This window comes from Crinia signifera, chromosome 2, assembly GCF_055691185.1.
Source record: "Crinia signifera chromosome 2, ASM5569118v1, whole genome shotgun sequence".
NCBI lineage: Eukaryota > Metazoa > Chordata > Amphibia > Anura > Myobatrachidae > Crinia > Crinia signifera.
Window position 1 is genome coordinate 337,495,503 of NC_139218.1, and position 17,600 is coordinate 337,513,102.

General features: G+C 46.4%; 1 protein-coding gene across 2 annotated transcripts in view; it reads left to right on the forward strand.

Annotated features, from left to right (window-relative positions):
* The window catches only part of PPP1R1A (protein phosphatase 1 regulatory inhibitor subunit 1A), a 157,904-nt gene that overhangs the window by 85,093 nt on the left and 55,211 nt on the right, over positions 1 to 17,600 (forward strand). The window lies entirely within an intron of this gene.

A 17,600-nucleotide genomic window follows, 5' to 3' on the forward strand; every position in this document is an offset into this window, starting at 1 on the left:
ATGCACCGGGTGCGAGCGGCCACCAGTGCGGGCGTGGGGCAGTGGTGGGTAGTCGCGCTTATGGAACACCCAGTGTTTAATGGGTGTTCCCATGCTAATGTGCTGATGATGCAGGTGTCGGGGGTGGGCAGCTGAAATTACCAGATGTCAGCTGTCCGCCATGTTCCCCTCCAGGACACATGCAAGGCTAAGACCTCTGAAAGTGCGCGTACCACATTATTCGATGGTCAGCGACCATCGAATGATGTGGGTGTTGCCCCATAGGCTGCAAATGGATGTTTATGCAAAATATCCAGTCACAGTCATGCATGCAAATTCTCCCTGCGAAGGGGGGCAGCAGCATGTGCGAGCGGCGGGCAGGCTAAAAAGGACACGCAGCGACCAGAATAACCTCCATTGTTTCATGCACAAAATGATGAATAATACTGGATATAATTATCCCCAGGCTATGTGTATAAGGTGTATACTATATGAAACAGAAATGCATTCTGCTGTTAGACTTGAGCATATTCCCCGTTATACGGAATCTCATTATGGAATGTAAATATCCCAAAATATCAAAAAAGCTAAGATCCAAATTACTCTGAAGCATTTCGGATATAGGAGACTCAACCTGTAATATCAATACTGTCAGGCGGATGGATCTATAAATAATAAGCTACTGTAAGGCAGGGATGATGCAATATAATACTGCCCCCTAATGGGTGATGAGATGAACTGCGTCACTGCTGAGTGATGCCACATTTTCCATGTCCACTTCTCCCACCTACAGTATTGGAGAGTCTGGTTTCGCTTTCTATGGCCCTTATTCAAGTTCGTGCGGTACGGCCCGCGTGCGGCCGTACCGCCGATGTTTTAACACTGCACATGCGCAGAGGTGAATCTGCGCATGTGCAGCCCCCTTCGCCGCAGACGGATTTCGTCCGCCGCAAAGGGGGCGGATAGGGGCGTGAGAGGCATCATGCCCTCATTTCCCTATGTGTACGCCCCGCGTTTCATGGGCGTTCCCATGCAAACGCGGGGCGTATGCATGGTAATGAGGGCATGACGCCACTCATGGGGGCGGAAAGCTGACGTCGCCGGATGTCAGCTTTCAGCCCCCATACAAGCTACCACACGGACGATTGTCCGTGTGGTCTTAGCTTGCGGGAGCTGCCGCGGCGTGCGGACCTGCCTTCGATGGTCGACGACCATCGAATGCAGGGGGCAGCTCCCACCATGGTGGAGGCGTAGCCTCCACCATTTTTATGCGGATCGCCAGCCGTCCGTGTACGGACGGCCGTGGCGATCCGTAGGGTGGGCGGGGAATGGTTTGTGCGGCCGGAGCCCCGTGTGCGGCTCTGACCGCACCAACCAGAATAAGGGCCAAAGTACGGGTGAACCTTTGGAGTATATTCTTTAAAAGCTATTAAATAAAAAACAACTTACCTTCTAAGTAATCTGGCTCTTTATGAAGTTTAGAATCTATTTGAAAAATATTTTGAATGAAACAAACTCCCATGTTGCTGCTGATGTTAACCCTTCGAGTGCCAACAACTCTGAGAGAGATGTTCAAAATATCTGCTAAAAATACCAGCGTCGCTCACATTGGTTATATAATTTCAAATAATAACTGTTATGTAAAAAAAGATAATATTTCCTATATAAGGTAAACATGACAGGTCATTATAATGAATAAAAATGTTTGCCAATTTTAACACTTATTTTAACAAATCCACTTGGCGCTCGAGGGGTTAATTTAATTTCAGTTTAATTAGTTTTAATTGACTGTGCAATTCTAATATCAAAGTAGTGAGATTCATGTTGTTACGCTCTAGAGCAGGCATTCCCAACCACGGTCCTCAAGGCACACCAACAGTGCAGGTTTTAGTGATATCCAGGCTTGAGCACAGGTGACTTAATTAGTACCTGAGTGATTCTGATTAAACCATCTGTGCTGAAGCCTGGGTATCACTAAAACCTGCGCTGTTGGTGTGCCTGAGAGGACCGTGGTTGGGAAAGCCTGCTCTAGAGAATCAAAAAAAAATGTGCATACAGATGGGTCAGGTCCCATCTTTGCAGGGGATGGCGCTGGCGTCGCCAGCCGCCATCCCCCGCCAGCGCCATGGCGATGGTGAGAAGGGGACGCGCGCGCACGAGCGGCGCGCGCGTCCCCTTCCGACGGCGCTTCGATCCGTTCCCCCGGGTCCCCGCCGGCTTGCCGGCGGTAACCCGGGGTCCCCGCCGCCTGCCCGCACCCCCCCCTAACCCCCCCTAACCCTGTCCGTCTCCCTGAGGCGGAGACGGACAGGGTTTCCGTCGCGCTAGCGACGGAGACTGAGACGCGCGTGCGCGTGAGACGCACGCGCATCTCAGTCTCCTCGCTGGCGAGGCTGCTGGCGGGTCGCCAGCGCGTACGTTCTGGCGACCCGCCAGCAAGGATGTATACAGTAACATACTGTATATGTTCCATCCTTAATGTTAATGTAATCAGCATTTGTTTTCTCTATCCTAGAAGTGCACCTGGCTGATGGATTTATTCACAATGTCAATAAATACCAGGCAAGGCGGCCCGGCTTACAGTACTTCAGATATGCCATTATACACATTTTGAAAACAAACTATGAAATGTACAGAATAGCATATTATATAAGAGGCTGTCAAAAACAATATGTACGTCCTGTTCTTCAGAGCACCAATTGCTTTAGTTTTCCACTAATATACCGTAATATTTAATCAATTACATTGAATTGAGTGGACTGTAGGCTACAGGAATTGCGTACGTACAGTACTAGGGGCCTGATTCTGATCTGATCGCCCCCTGACCGATGTTTGCGCTCTGCACATGTGTATATTCTCAGGACTGCTGTGCAGACCCAGTCACTGAGGCGTTCAAACAGGGGGGTGGGCACGGGGGCGTTCGTATGTGGACGCCCAGCGTTTGCTGGGAGTACCCACAAAAACGGTGAATGCGTCCTGGAAAATGTTGGGCGTACCCATGCGAATGCGCGTGGCCAATTACTATAGGTACTACTGACAGCTGAAGGGTCTATTTCAGTACAACACATTGGTAACTGTATATATTTACAACAGAGATTCATTTAATGAAAACACTCTTATGAATTGATACAATAAGTTGTCAACTGCACGAAAGGCCGTATCATACCTCCCAAAATAATAATAATCACAAAATATCTCCCGTCTCGACCACTCCGCTCTGCACAAGATCTGTGTCTCTCTGATGCACGGATCACCATTCACTATTACAGGACTTTCAGCGGGCTGCTCCCACCCTATGGAATGCCCTTCCACGCACAATAAGACTCTCCACTAGTCTCCAGACTTTCAAGTGTTCCCTGAAAACTCACCTCTTCAGGCAAGCCTATCATATTTAAGTTCCATACGTATAACCCTCTGAGGCACTTATGTATTATATAGCTTCCCTTCTGGACTTGCAACTTGGTGGGACTGCTATGCTATTACTGGTGCCTGTCCTTGTGTTTCCCTCCTATGTCCCTATAGATTGTAAACTTGCAGCAGGGGTCTCTTACCTCCAAGTCTGTCTGTTGTAACCCAGTTTGTTTTATCACTGTCTACTATTGTAAAGCGCAACAGAATCTGCTGCGATATATAAGAAACTTATATAATAATATTTATATAGCACTTTTCTCCCAATAGGATTTAGTACTTTACATTTACCTTTACAGCCCACAAAACAAAACAAGCTTAAAGCTCGATACACACGGAGCAAAATATTGCTGTGTCCCGTTTTCATCAGCGACCAGAGATGGTCACTGATAAAAAGGAGACTCTCTGCTGGGGGAAACAGCTGATCGCAGGAGTACATGGCGACCATATCCCCAGCTTTAGGCTGTGTACACACTGTGCAATTTGGTTGCTCAGCAATTTTGTCTTAATATCTCAGCAATATCTTGCTCAGCAGCCATATAAGACATATAGCAACCAGCAATTCTGCCTTTTTTTTTAACCTCTATTTTATTTTATATACATGGCAGCACGGTTTGTTACTTCCTCTTTTTGCTTTTCTTACAAACACGAATCAGGCCAAAATATCAAAAAAGCTAAGATCCAAATTACTCTGAAGCATTTCGGATATAGGAGACTCAACCTGTAATATCAATACTGTCAGGCGGATGGATCTATAAATAATAAGCTACTGTAAGGCAGGGATGATGCAATTTAATACTGCCCCCTAATGGGTGATGAGATGAACTGCGTCACTGCTGAGTGATGCCACATTTTCCATGTCCACTTCTCCCACCTACAGTATTGGAGAGTCTGGTTTCGCTTTCAAAGTACGGGTGAACCTTTGGAGTATATTATTTAAAAGCTATTAAATAAAAAAGAACTTACCTTTTAAGTAATCTGGCTCTTTATGAAGTTTAGAATCTATTTGAAAAATAGGTACTCTTTACCTAGAACGGCGCCCACGATTGAAATCGCGGGATCGCGGGTAAAATCGCGGTAATCGCGGTAATCGCGGGTAAATCGCGGGTACATCAAAATCGGGTACCCGCGATTACCGCGATTTTCCCATAGGGAACAATGTTAAAAAGGCAGATTGACCGCGATTTTAGCGTTAAATGCCTCAATGCCCGCGATTTTTCCATAGGAAACAATGTTAAATGGGCCACAGAGCCCTAATAGTCCCCCTGAATTCTTAAATGGCCCCCAAAATTTTTAACGCCACCCCACGATCAACGTGAACCCGAAGCGTGGCGAGCGCAGCGAGCCCGCGAGGGGCGGCGGTACGCGTCCTACGACCTTTTCATGCCCTACTATCCACGTCGGCGTGGAGTTGAGAATAGAATAGTGTGGCGAGCGCAGCGAGCCACCGAGCCCGAAGCGTGGCGAGCGCAGCGAGCCCCGCGAGGGGACGCGGATACCTTCACAGTTATACGCGTCCCCTCGCGGGCTTCACAGGTGTCCGCGTGGCCACGGACACCTGTGAAGCCCGCGAGGGGACGCGTTTACCTGTGAAGGTATCCGCGTCCCCTCGCGGGGCTCGCTGCGCTCGCCACGCTTCGGGCTCGGTGGCTCGCTGCGCTCGCCACACTATTCTATTCTCAACTCCACGCCGACGTGGATAGTAGGGCATGAAAAGGTCGTAGGACGCGTACCGCCGCCCCTCGCGGGCTCGCTGCGCTCGCCACGCTTCGGGTTCACGTTGATCGTGGGGTGGCGTTAAAAATTTTGGGGGCCATTTAAGACTTCAGGGGGACTATTTGGGCTTTGTGGCCCATTTAACATTGTTTCCTATGGAAAAATCGCGGGCATTGAGGCATTTAACGGTAAAATCGCGGTCAATCTGCCTTTTAACATTGATTTCTATGGGAAATCGGGAGCATCGCGTCGCGGGCATCGCGGGTACATTTATGGCCGGCCGCGACGCGACCGACGCGATTTTTCAGGTTTAACATGGTTTTCAATGGGAAAATCGCGGTAATCGCGTCGGTCGCGTCGCGGGCAGCCATAAATGTACCCGCGATGCCCGCGACGGGCGCCGTTCTAGGTAAAGAGTACCGAAAAATATTTTGAATGAAACAAACTCCCATGTTGCTGCTGATGTTAACCCTTCGAGTGCCAACAACTCTGAGAGAGATGTTCAAAATATCTGCTAAAAATACCAGCGTCGCTCACATTGGTTTTATAAATTGAAATAATAACTGTTATGTAAAAAAAGATAATATTTCCTATATAAGGTAAACATGACAGGTCATTATAATGAATAAAAATGTTTGCCAATTTTAACACTTATTTTAACAAATCCACTTGGCGCTCGAGGGGTTAATTTAATTTCAGTCTAATTCGTTTTAATTGACTGTGCAATTCTAATATCAAAGTACCGTAGTGAGGTTCATGTTGTTACGCTCTAGAGCAGGCATTCCCAACCACGGTCCTCAAGGCACACCAACAGTGCAGGTTTTAGTGATATCCAGGCTTGAGCACAGGTGACTTAATTAGTACCTGAGTGATTCTGATTAAACCATCTGTGCTGAAGCCTGGATATCACTAAAACCTGCACTGTTGGTGTGCCTTGAGGACCGTGGTTGGGAAAGTCTGCTCTAGAGAATCAAAAGATGTGCATATATGTTACATCCTTAATGTTAATGTAATCAGCATTTGTTTTCTCTATCCTAGAAGTGCACCTGGCTGGTGGATTTTTTCACAATGTCAATAAATACCAGGCAAGGCGGCCCGGCTTACAGTACTTCAGATATGCCATTATACATATTTTGAAAACAAACTATGAAATGTACAGAATAACATATTATATAAGAGGCTGGCAAAAACAATATGTACGCCCTGTTCTTCAGAGCACCAATTGCTTTAGTTTTCCACTAATATACCGTAATATTTAATCAATTACATTGAATTGAGTGGACTGTAGGCTACAGGAATTGCGTACGTAAAGTACTAGGGGCCTGATTCTGATCTGATCGCCCCCTGACCGATGTTTGCGCTCTGCACATGTGTATATTCTCAGGACTGCTGTGCAGACCCAGTCACTGAGGTGTTCAAACAGGGGGGTGGGCACGGGGGCGTTCGTATGTGGACGCCCAGCGTTTCCTGGGAGTACCCACAAAAACGGTGAATGCGTCCAGGAAAATGTTGGGCGTACCCATGCGAATGCGCGTGGCCAATTACTATAGGTACTACTGAAAGCTGAAGGGTCTATTTCAGTGCAACACATTGGTAACTGTATATATTTACAACAGAGATTAATTTAATGAAAACACTCTTATGAATTGATACAATAAGTTGTCAACTGCACGAAAGGCCGTATCATACCTCCCAAAATAATAATAATCACAAAATATCTCCCGTCTCAACCACTCCGCTCTGCACAAGATCTGCGTCTCTCTGATGCACGGATCACCATTCACTATTACAGGACTTTCAGCGGGCTGCTCCCATCCTATGGAATGCCCTTCCACGCACAATAAGACTCTCCACTAGTCTCCAAACTTTCAAGTGTTCCCTGAAAACTCACCTCTACAGGCAAGCCTATCATATTTAAGTTCCATACGTATAACCCTCTGAGGCACTTATGTATTGTATAGCTTCCATTCTGGACTTGTAACTTGGTGGGATTGCTATGCTATTACTGGTGCCTGTCCTTGTATTTCCCCCCTATGTCCCTATAGATTGTAAGCTTGCAGCAGGGGTCTCTTACCTCCAAGTCTGTCTGTTGTTACCCAGTTTGTTTTATCACTGTCTACTATTGTAAAGCGCAACAGAATCTGCTGCGTTATATAAGAAACTTATATAATAATATTTATATAGCACTTTTCTCCCAATAGGATTTAGTACTTTACATTTACCTTTACAGCCCACAAAACAAAACAAGCTTAAAGCTCGATACACACGGAGCAAAATATTGCTGTGTCCCGTTTTCATTAGCGACCAGAGATGGTCACTGATAAAAAGGAGACTCTCTGCTGGGGGAAACAACTGATCGCAGGAGTACATGGCGACCATATCCCCAGCTTTAGGCTGTGTACACACTGTGCAATTTGGTTGCTCAGCAATTTTGTCTTAATATCTCAGCAATATCTTGCACAGCAACCATATGTCTAATGCTGTGTACACACGGGGGCGATAGGGGCTGAAATCGCTGGGAATATGGTCGCTGAGCGACCATATTGCCAGTGATTGGAGTGTGCACCAGCGATAAATCGCCGGGTGCGCGCTCCCATTTTCAGCCCCTGAATGGTCGCTGGTCGGAGGATCATGCTCCTCCGACCAGCGACATCCCCTGCCTCTTCACCCAGCAGTGTTTAAATTTTCGGTACTTATGTAATATCTGGGCTCCCGTTTTTCTTATGAGACCGAGTCCCCTCGCGGGGCTCGCTGCGCTCACCACGCTTCGGGCACGGTGGCTCGCTGCGCTCGCCACACTATATAAAATCAACTCCATGCATAGTTGGATAGTAGGGGTATGAAAAAATGGGGTGCATTTAACATGGGAGTCCAGATAATACATAAGTACCAAATTTTCATCTGCGACCATCTCTGGTCGCAGATGAAAACGGGACACGGGGCAATATGATTGCTGAGCAATATATTGCTAGCAATATATTGCCAGCGATCATATTGCCCCGTGTGTACGCACCTTTATTTTCATCAGCAACCAGCAATTCTGCCTTTTTTTTTAACCTCTATTTTATTTTATATACAGTACATGGCAGCACGGTTTGTTACTTCCTCTTTTTGCTTTTCTTACAAACACGAATCAGGCCCACAGCAGATAATATATTGTTATCCTGTGCACATACTGCTCTGATCTCCCTCAATTTAAGGTTTTGAGGACATTGGAAAAGAGGAAGGGAGAATACGGCTTTTCTGCTTCATTTTGTATAATCAGTGTCTTTGATTATATTGCTAAGTGTCTTTACTATAGTCTCCCAGCTGTTAATTAAATATTGTTACTCAATATGTCCACATAGTCTGCTGATCTCTGCTTATATCATTCCCTATCATCATGGTGAAATCTGTAATAATTTAGCGATTCTCATCTAGCATTAGGAATGTTTATCACCCTGGTGGCCCTTACTCAGCTGCAATAAGGATGCCTGAGGGCCTAGCTAGAAGATCAGTGTCAGTTTGAATTTCCAATGTTGGCGCAAAACAAACTTTTCTATCTATTTTTTAAAAACAGTTATATCTACCATGTTTTTACCCATAAAACAAAAGCTACAAATTTCTATTAAAAACATACTGCACTGGAAAAACCAACACTGAAACTTTGGGCCTTATTCGTATTGATTCGCTCCCCTGCGTGTTTGTGCAGGGGAGAGATGTTTTACGACTGCGCAGGTGCATAGTCAGTTATGCGCACGTGCAGCCGCTGTGTGCGAGCAGCCATGGCGAATTGTGCACTCGCACACAACAGTGCATCTAGGGGGCGTTGGGTTGTGGGTCGGGGGATTCGCCTATGGAAATGCCCAGCATTTCATGGGCGTTCCCATGAAAACGCTGGGAATACTCATGGTGATTTTCCGTCAGCGGATGTCAGCTGCCTGCCCACTTCCCGTACAGGCACTCGCAGATGTAAGAGGTGTCTTAGATTTGCAAGCGCTTTAAAAATAATTAGAAGGTCAGCGACCATCGAATGATTATGCAAATCATCCATTTGCATGCCTGCGGGGAATTGCGCCGTGCAAAGGGGGGGAGGGGTGGGCGGCTGTGCAGGTGGCAACTGGTGGACTCACAAGGCTGTGAATCACCCAGAATTTGTGTATGGTCGTGGGTCAGAAAGTTGACAGGACTTGCTTCTGATATCTTTCTACCCATAACCCCCCACTCAAGCACCAACATGGCAGTAAAGTTACTGCTGCATGAATGTGCCTATGACTTATTGTGGACAGGTAACATGTTGATTTGATAAAGCGGTTGGCAGGTGGAGGCAGCGACAGAGCGGTTTTTGGACACAGTACATACAATGAAGACTGGTTCGGGGAGGGCTACTGCGTGACATCACACGCAGCCACTGTGACCCCAAAAAATGGCCCCTCAATGACTGGCTTTGCAGCTAGGCCCCGCAGCCAGGGGGTTACCCTTAATGTGTGAGCATTTGCTATATAACGAAGTTCTTGCACATTAGCGATGCAAACGCAAAATTTCGCATTGCGGGTAGGTACCTGGTGCCCCCCCCCCCCCCCCCAGAATACTGCTGGTAGTTGTAATTTTTATAAAAATTTGCACAATTACAACTGATGCTTAATCAGGCCTTACTGTATATACGGTAATCAGTTTATACACTGATTACCGGAAGGCAAATGTATTGTTCCCAAAATGGTACTATTGAATAATAATTTGATAATTTACTCTCAGGAACAGAATTCAAAGCTTCAGATCTCTTGCCATGAGGGAAGCAAACATGCATATTTAAATCAGAATTCTAGGTTTATAAATATATGTGAGAGAGGAATAATATGCATATTTAAACAGCAATATTTTATTCCGGATCAGCAAGTGTCAAAATCCTACCTTTAGAAATAGCACAGCTTCAAATACCACATCTTGTATTGCATTGCGTTGCCAGATATGCATTAGATATTACGTGGGAATGTTTACCAGCAATAAATAAACATCTTTTATACATTTATCTGTAAAACACATTCCTTCCTGCGTGAAAGTACTCTGTGTAGTAAATGTACCTCAAAGTTTCCTATGTTTTCTACACATAATTTTGTTTCCAATCGCACAAATGGCTCTTGTTATATACTGCTCCATTTACAATCCACAAGGCAAATGACAGAAGCTGTGCACTTTAGGCTTATTATGTGTGTGTGGAAGCTTGAACATATTTTTCTTAAGTATTAACTTGCACAAAATGTAAAAAAATTGTTTTATAGAATTAGATTTTAAGATTGATGAATGATTGCGTACGAAATGTTTATCAAGGTGTGCACATGCGTCTAAAGCTGCCCATACACTAGGGCAATTCACATGCGATTTGGTCACTTTTCATGGAATTGCGGCAATAAATCACATTAGATGCGTCCAAATGGTTACAGTCATAGTTGCCTGCCCTCCTGCATTCTACAGGAGACTCCCTGAAACAGCAGCAATCTCCCTCTCTCCCTCATTAGTCTAACAATCTCCCTCCTTTCACCTAGCCCACATTACACTGTTACATTTTGGGGGGAAAAAGGAATGAGAGACAGATACATTTACATTGAATCATCAGCACCATTTTCCAGCACTTTACCAAGTATAGTATCTATTATTAACTGTCCTGGGGCTCATCTACATTTTGGATATATTTTAAATTACACACCCACACTTCTAGGTGCCACATTCACAATCTCTTTTCACAATCTCTCCATATATGCAACAAGTCGCGCCTTTTGGGTGGAGCATGACACACACACCCTCAATGGGGCGCTTTGCAAAATTCTACTACCAACTATAATCTCCCTAAAACTAGTTTCCAAAAGTAGACAAGTATGGTTATAGTTCTGATGCAATGCTCGGTCCAGTGTTCATTACATCGGAGCCTGAGGATTGCACGAGCTGCAGGTAAAATCTGTTTCATCGCCAGCCAATCCAGGCAGACTTGTCTGAGATAGCATACGATACATTGGGTGCAAAATGACTGCATACGAGGTGGATCCCGTGCGACTTGAACCCTCAGAAGTCACACAAGTGTATTGCCACCTTAACACTTGTAGCTCATTAATGGGGACACTGTTGGGAAATGTAGGCAGAGTTTGCAGCTGAGCTAGACTAGAACTTAGATGTAAATCTATTAGGGTCCGAGCTGCCGGACATGCTGGACTTCAGGTGAGGTGGTTTTGCCTTGTGAATGATTATCATTTATATAGAGGCTGATATGGCAATTGCAGTAGAAAGATGCCCATTGCCTCTGAGGCACCACACTCAGACCCTACTACATTTACTCTATGGGCACAGAGGCATACTGTATGTCAGGAATGGTATATTTTGCTGGTACTGGAAATATGGTGTGAATACGCACAATAAGGATGATGGCAGTTGGAACCAGTTGCTACAGTAGCTGCTTCTGATTGGCTGAATGTAGATTGACCCCTCTCACTGATAGAACGTCATTCATTAGTATGGCTAATATAAAAAATGAAGTTGCATCTGTTTATTGAATTTTCATTTTGACTACAGGGAGAAAAAACAGATGTCTCTTTTTTTAATTTGACTGTAATTAAAATGAATTTGTACTTTGGATTCATGTTTGTATTCTCATACATTTTACACTGTGAGTGTGACTTTCACATTTAAGGTCCATACACACTGAGCGACTTTGTCAAGCGTGTATGGACAGCGATGATCGGTATCATCGCTGGGGGAAAAGCCGCTCAGTGCGTACACACTGAGTGACTTTCCCCCTGCTCGGCGCCATCAGCAGGGGGGAGGACGGCTTTCCATAGCACAGTGCTATGCAAAGCCGTCCCCAAAGCCGCTCATCTGCTGGTAATACCAGGAGCTCGCATCACGATCATCGCCAGGGGAAACACACTGGGCGACTTTGAGCTGAAAGACGCTCAAACTTTCTGTTTTGAGCGGCTTTCAGCACAAAGTCGGCAATAGTTACTTAGAACTTAATTTGACAAGAAACACGAATTGCCAGCGCATAGTACTGCTATAACATCATCATGATCACGTCACCCTTGCACAAACTTCAAATTCTGGAGACTCCAGTTAATTCCAGAGAGTGATTAACTAGCATTAAAATTAAGATAAAAAAAAAAATCATATAATTAGTAAACAAATATTAAATATTTTAATACTTTTGAGAAGAAGAAAAAATATTTAAAAAATAAAGCATTTTCCTATAGGAGTATACTGCTATCTGAGGGCCCTGGAAACAAACCAATTATTTTTTTATACCATTAGCAGACCATGCCAAGACCATTAAGCAAAAATATGCAAATAACAAAAAGGAGTAACGGGCTGGAAGTGCCACCGTTTAGCATGTGCTCCTACTTTCTTGATTCAGGTTTCTGGAATGTTGGTATGTACAGTATACAAAACTTTCATCATAACTGGCATTTCCTGTTTGCAAAGTGGATGGCCGCATACATTTACAGTCTTGGACTTTGTGGATCCCATAGATTTTTATGGGGCCCTTTTCCAAATGTTTTTTTAGAGAGACAACTTTCCGTAGCAGTTGTTACTGTTATGCCCAACAGTAGTGCCCTGGTTCATTTTCTGAACCATAGTAGTGCCTTGATTACTGTCCCTTAGTGGTGCCCGAGTTCACACTGAAAGTCAGTGCCATTGCACATTATGCAACACAGTACCCCGAATTCACAGTATAACATACATTGTCCCCGGTTTATATTTAGCTACATTGCAGTGCCCCAGTTCATATTATGTCACACTACAGTACCTCCACTTCATGTTGTGCCACATTTCAATGAGCATACCTAGATATATTGCAGGCACCAATGCAACAGTTTGTAAGGGAAGGAGGCCCCTTCTCATCTCTTGGCCCAATGGTAGGTGCGCTTTGTACACCTATGGTAGGTATGCCCTTGTTTACAGTTACTACTAACAATGCTATAGCTTGTGAGCAGGGCCCTCCTACCTCTATGTCTGTTTGTTTCTACCCAGTTTGTTTATCACTGTTTCCAATTGTAAATTGCAACGGAATATGCTGCGCTATATAAGAAACTGTAAATAAAATAAATTGCTCAGCCATATTGCTATGCTTTCTCTACACTACACTTGTTATTCCTGGCATTAACCTGACATATACAGTAGGCTAGTTCTTTAGAGATGTACACAATGTAAAATGCATTGGTCTCAGCATTTGCATGTACAGGTGGAACCGCTCTTGTTAGAACGGCTCCCGGTGATGTGATCGTCAGCCGCCAGTCTGCACCGCCCCCACCTCGTCTGCCAGAATGGGAGCACGCACACGAGTGCTTGCGCCCCCCATTCTCATCGATGGGATGTGCAAATGCGTGAGACACTCGCACATCCCCGTCTGCCACCCCCGCTAGCGCTAGAGATATGCACTGAGAGCGGTTCCATCTGTAAATAGGCTTTATTATGTGTAAAAAAAATTCCCAACATTTGGAGCAAAAATCCATCCAACTGCATCGGGTCCAGAGTGTATAATCCTGCAGTTTAATATTAAAAGCATCATAAACTTTAAAGCATCACTTAGAAATAAGTGAATTACAACCTAATGTACTGCTTTTCTCATAACTGTTGTTTAGAATATGACAAATCCAAATGTGGTGTGATTTAATTCAAATGAAATCACTGCACTGAATTATTTAACACTTGTGACTTCCAGTTTGTAAGAGTGAGATCATTGTTTTAGAAGTTCGGATCAGCTTCTTAATATAGTATCGCTCAATTGCAATGCAATTATTTTATTTCTGGGCTCAATTACTAATTTTTTTTTAGCTTCAGTGATTGGTAAATGACTCACAGAACATTAGAGATGTCACTCTCCCATAGCATAGCACACAGGGGTCTCGAAGGGGGCTGCGGTTAATCCGCATGTTACATACAGTATCTGAGCACGCAATCTATAGTGTGCCTCACAGTTTTTCACTATTATTTCTTATTTTTACACACTCAACTTTTTTGTGTGGTACCCCACATAATATTTATTATTAATATTGTCTTACTTAGCTTAGCATTGGAAACCTATCCATGAGAATCCCAACTGTTCTTCATAATGATCGTAATCCTTACCCTTTTCCTTGCATTTGAAATGTCGATTGTCGTGATTCTGGTTTCGGAATTCTAAGCGGCATTGGGATTCCAGTGCCAGTCTTCTGTCCACGGGCATCCTAACCATCGTGATGTTAACATCATCCCGCTCACATAGCCGAGTGAATTTTTTCTGACAGTATTCAATAAGCTTCTGGAGCATTTGTTAGTGATTGTCCTCCTTGTTGACATATTTAAAAAGTTGCCCAAAGAAACCAATGGTCTTTGTGCTTGTATTTACTGTATCAAGTACAATTTGCTGATTGGTTGCTGTCGGAAAGTTCTTCCCTCGTTAGATTTGATATATTTCCCTGATTGGCATGGTCATGGAACATGGGCTGTCAGCTAGAGGGTGATGTGTACTTAGTAACATGGCACTGAACACAATTATGTTGGGCGAAGTGCTTGGCTACAGGGCTGCCATCAGGAATTTTGTGGCCCGGGACTCATTTCCAGTCCAGCCCCCACCCCGCCCTCTTCACTTGACTTATGGTGTGTACACACGGTCGACATGCCGTGCGATGCGAGTCCCGATGCGATCTGATCGCTTCGGGACTCGCATCGCACAGCATGAAGAGGGCAGCACCGATACCTGTCACAGGAGACAGGGGCACAGATGGCAGGGGCCGCGGCACAGGAACAGCTTCCCCCCGCCGCATACATCAGTGGACACCAACAGACCTCCGCAGTGACCCGGAAGTCTATACAGCGGACTTCCGGGTCACTGCGCATCAGCCCTGCAGCCCCAGGAGAAGCCCCTCTGGCCGCCGGAGCTATGTAAGTATAAAGGCACAGAGACTATATAGTGCAGATCTGCACTATATAGTCTTGGCTGCCCTCACTATGTCGCTGCCGATTTGCACTCACTCTGGAGCGCGCATCGTGCTTGCAAGCCCTACAAAGTACACAATTGGCTTGCGATATGGCTTCCGATGTGCACTATATCGACCACATCGGAAGCCATATCGCCCCCGTGTGCACACACCATTACCGTAACACAGCTCCTGCTCCCCCATCCCCTCTTCCGCTAAGCTGCAGCCCGGAGGTCCCGAAGCGCAGGCTTCTTCAACTCAGGATGCCAGCGGCCAATTAAAATGCAGCACTGGCTGGTGAGCCAATCAGAGCTTCCATACCGGCAGCTGCTCTGATTGGCTGCCAATATGGGAGGTCTGATTGGCTCAAAAGCCGATGCAGCATTTTAATTGTCCGCCGGTGTCCTGGGTTGAATAAGCATGCAGTCCGGGACCTGCTTTGCTCAGCACACTGGCCCTTATTCTGAATCGAGCGGTACGGCCCGCGTGCGGCCGTACCGCCGATGTTTTCAGTCTGCACATGCGCAGAGGTCAATCTGCGCATGTGCAGCCGAAATCGCCGCACATAAAGTTTCGCCGCCGCAAAGGGGGCGTATAGGGGCGTGAGGGGCTTCATACCCTCATTTCCCTATGCATACGCCCCGCGTTTCATGGGCGTTCCCATGCAAACGCGGGGCGTATGCATGGTAATGAGGCTATGACGCCAGTGATGGGGGCGGAAAGCTGACATCGCCGGATGTCAGCTCTCAGCCCCCAAACAAGCTTTCACACGGACGATTGTCCGTGTGGTCTCAGCTTGCGGGAGCTGGTGGGGCGTGCGGCCCTGCCTTCGATGGTCGCCGACCATCGAATGCAGGGGGCAGCTCCCACCATGGTGGAGGCGTACGCCCCACCATTTTCATGCGGATCGCCAGCCGTCCGTGTACGGACGGCCGTGGCGATCCGTATAGTAGGCGGGGATTGGTTGGTGCGGCCGGAGCACCGTATGCGGCTCCGGCCGCACCGATCTGAATAAGGGCCACTGAGTGCAGCTCAGCAGAGGCAGTAGGTTGTTGTTGGCAAAATGAGATGCCTGGGCCCTTCCACAGGCCGGGCCCGGGACAGCTGTACCCACAGCACCCCCCTATTGGCAGCCCTGCTTGGCTACATACCTGGGCTTCTGGCCTTGGTAATATCTGTGGGAAGAGGATGAGGCTGTCTAACAGCTGGGGTTATTTAAAGACAGCGATGATGTGTGTGATAAATACATCAGGTCTAGTATGATACAATCACATAGAGCAGTGGTCAGGGAACAGGGGTATATTACCCCAAATGGGGTAAAAATTTAATTCCTGGGGGTAATGGATGGTCACGCTGCACAGACCCAGCTGGGCATGCATACGAATCTATATGGATACCCGGCTGTGTCTCGGCAGCGCAACTGTCCATTACCCCCAGGAATCTAATTTCATTGCACATAGAATCTATACAACCAAACAGATTCTATGTATCATTTATCTAGCACCTCCTAGAAGATAATAGCTAGAATCTGGTTGCCATGGACACTTCCAAAAGCCTTTAGTAAATATATTCCCTAGTGTCATGGTGAGGAGGGAAAAGGAATCAAGCAGAAAGCCACGGATATTAGAATTAGCCGAATCCTCCAAAGTAACGATGTGAGGTGCCGATCACTCTACAGGAGGATTATGATGTCATACACACAACGTCTGGTGCAAAAATGGGTACTTGTGTAATAGCACGGCGCCTGTTACATAGTGTAGCGTCCCTGTCAGAATCAGCGTAGTGTTCGCACGGCCAGCGTAGTCAACGTAGTCAGTCAAAAGTAGCGTAGTGTTCCTGCGGCAGCTTAGCGTAGTCAGCGTCCCTGTCAGATATGGCAGGTGTGAATGTGTTCCTGAAACACCCCGACTATCCACACCAGCCCGAAGCGTGGCTAGCGCAGTGAGCCCCGTGAGGGGACACGTTACGTTTCCTCCCGACCTTTTCATACCTCCACTATCCACATCGGCATTGGAGCCACCGAGCCTGAAGTGTGGCGAGCGCAGCGGATTACTTTACATGTATTCCGCGTCCCCTCGCGGGGCTCACTGTGCTCGCCACACTTTATAAAATCAACTTCACGCCGACGTGTATAGTGGGGGTATGAAAAGGTTGGGAGGACGCGTAACGCACCCCCTCGCGGGGCTCGCTTCGCTCGACACGCTTCAGGCAAGCATGGATAGTGTGGGTTTCAAATGGAGGCATTTGCCAGTATGTATCATGGAGCACTGGCAAATGCCTCCTTTATTGTGCATGAGACGCACTTGCGTCGGAATAACCCACTTTGTGCAGGAGGCGCACATGCTACCGAACCCCCTAACCCCGTCTCCCTGAAGCAGACAGGGGCAAGGTTGCCGTACCCTGCCGCAATAATTACTGAGATGCAGGAGGGTCTCAGACAGCTGTAGCGTCTCTGCGCCGACATCCGCATCATCCCCTCTCTACCGACATCCGCCAGCGCAGGGGATCTGGTGGTTTTCCGGCGATGTGTGAGAGGCGCTCACTAGGCTTGCCATGGACGCCGGGGACAGAGCCATG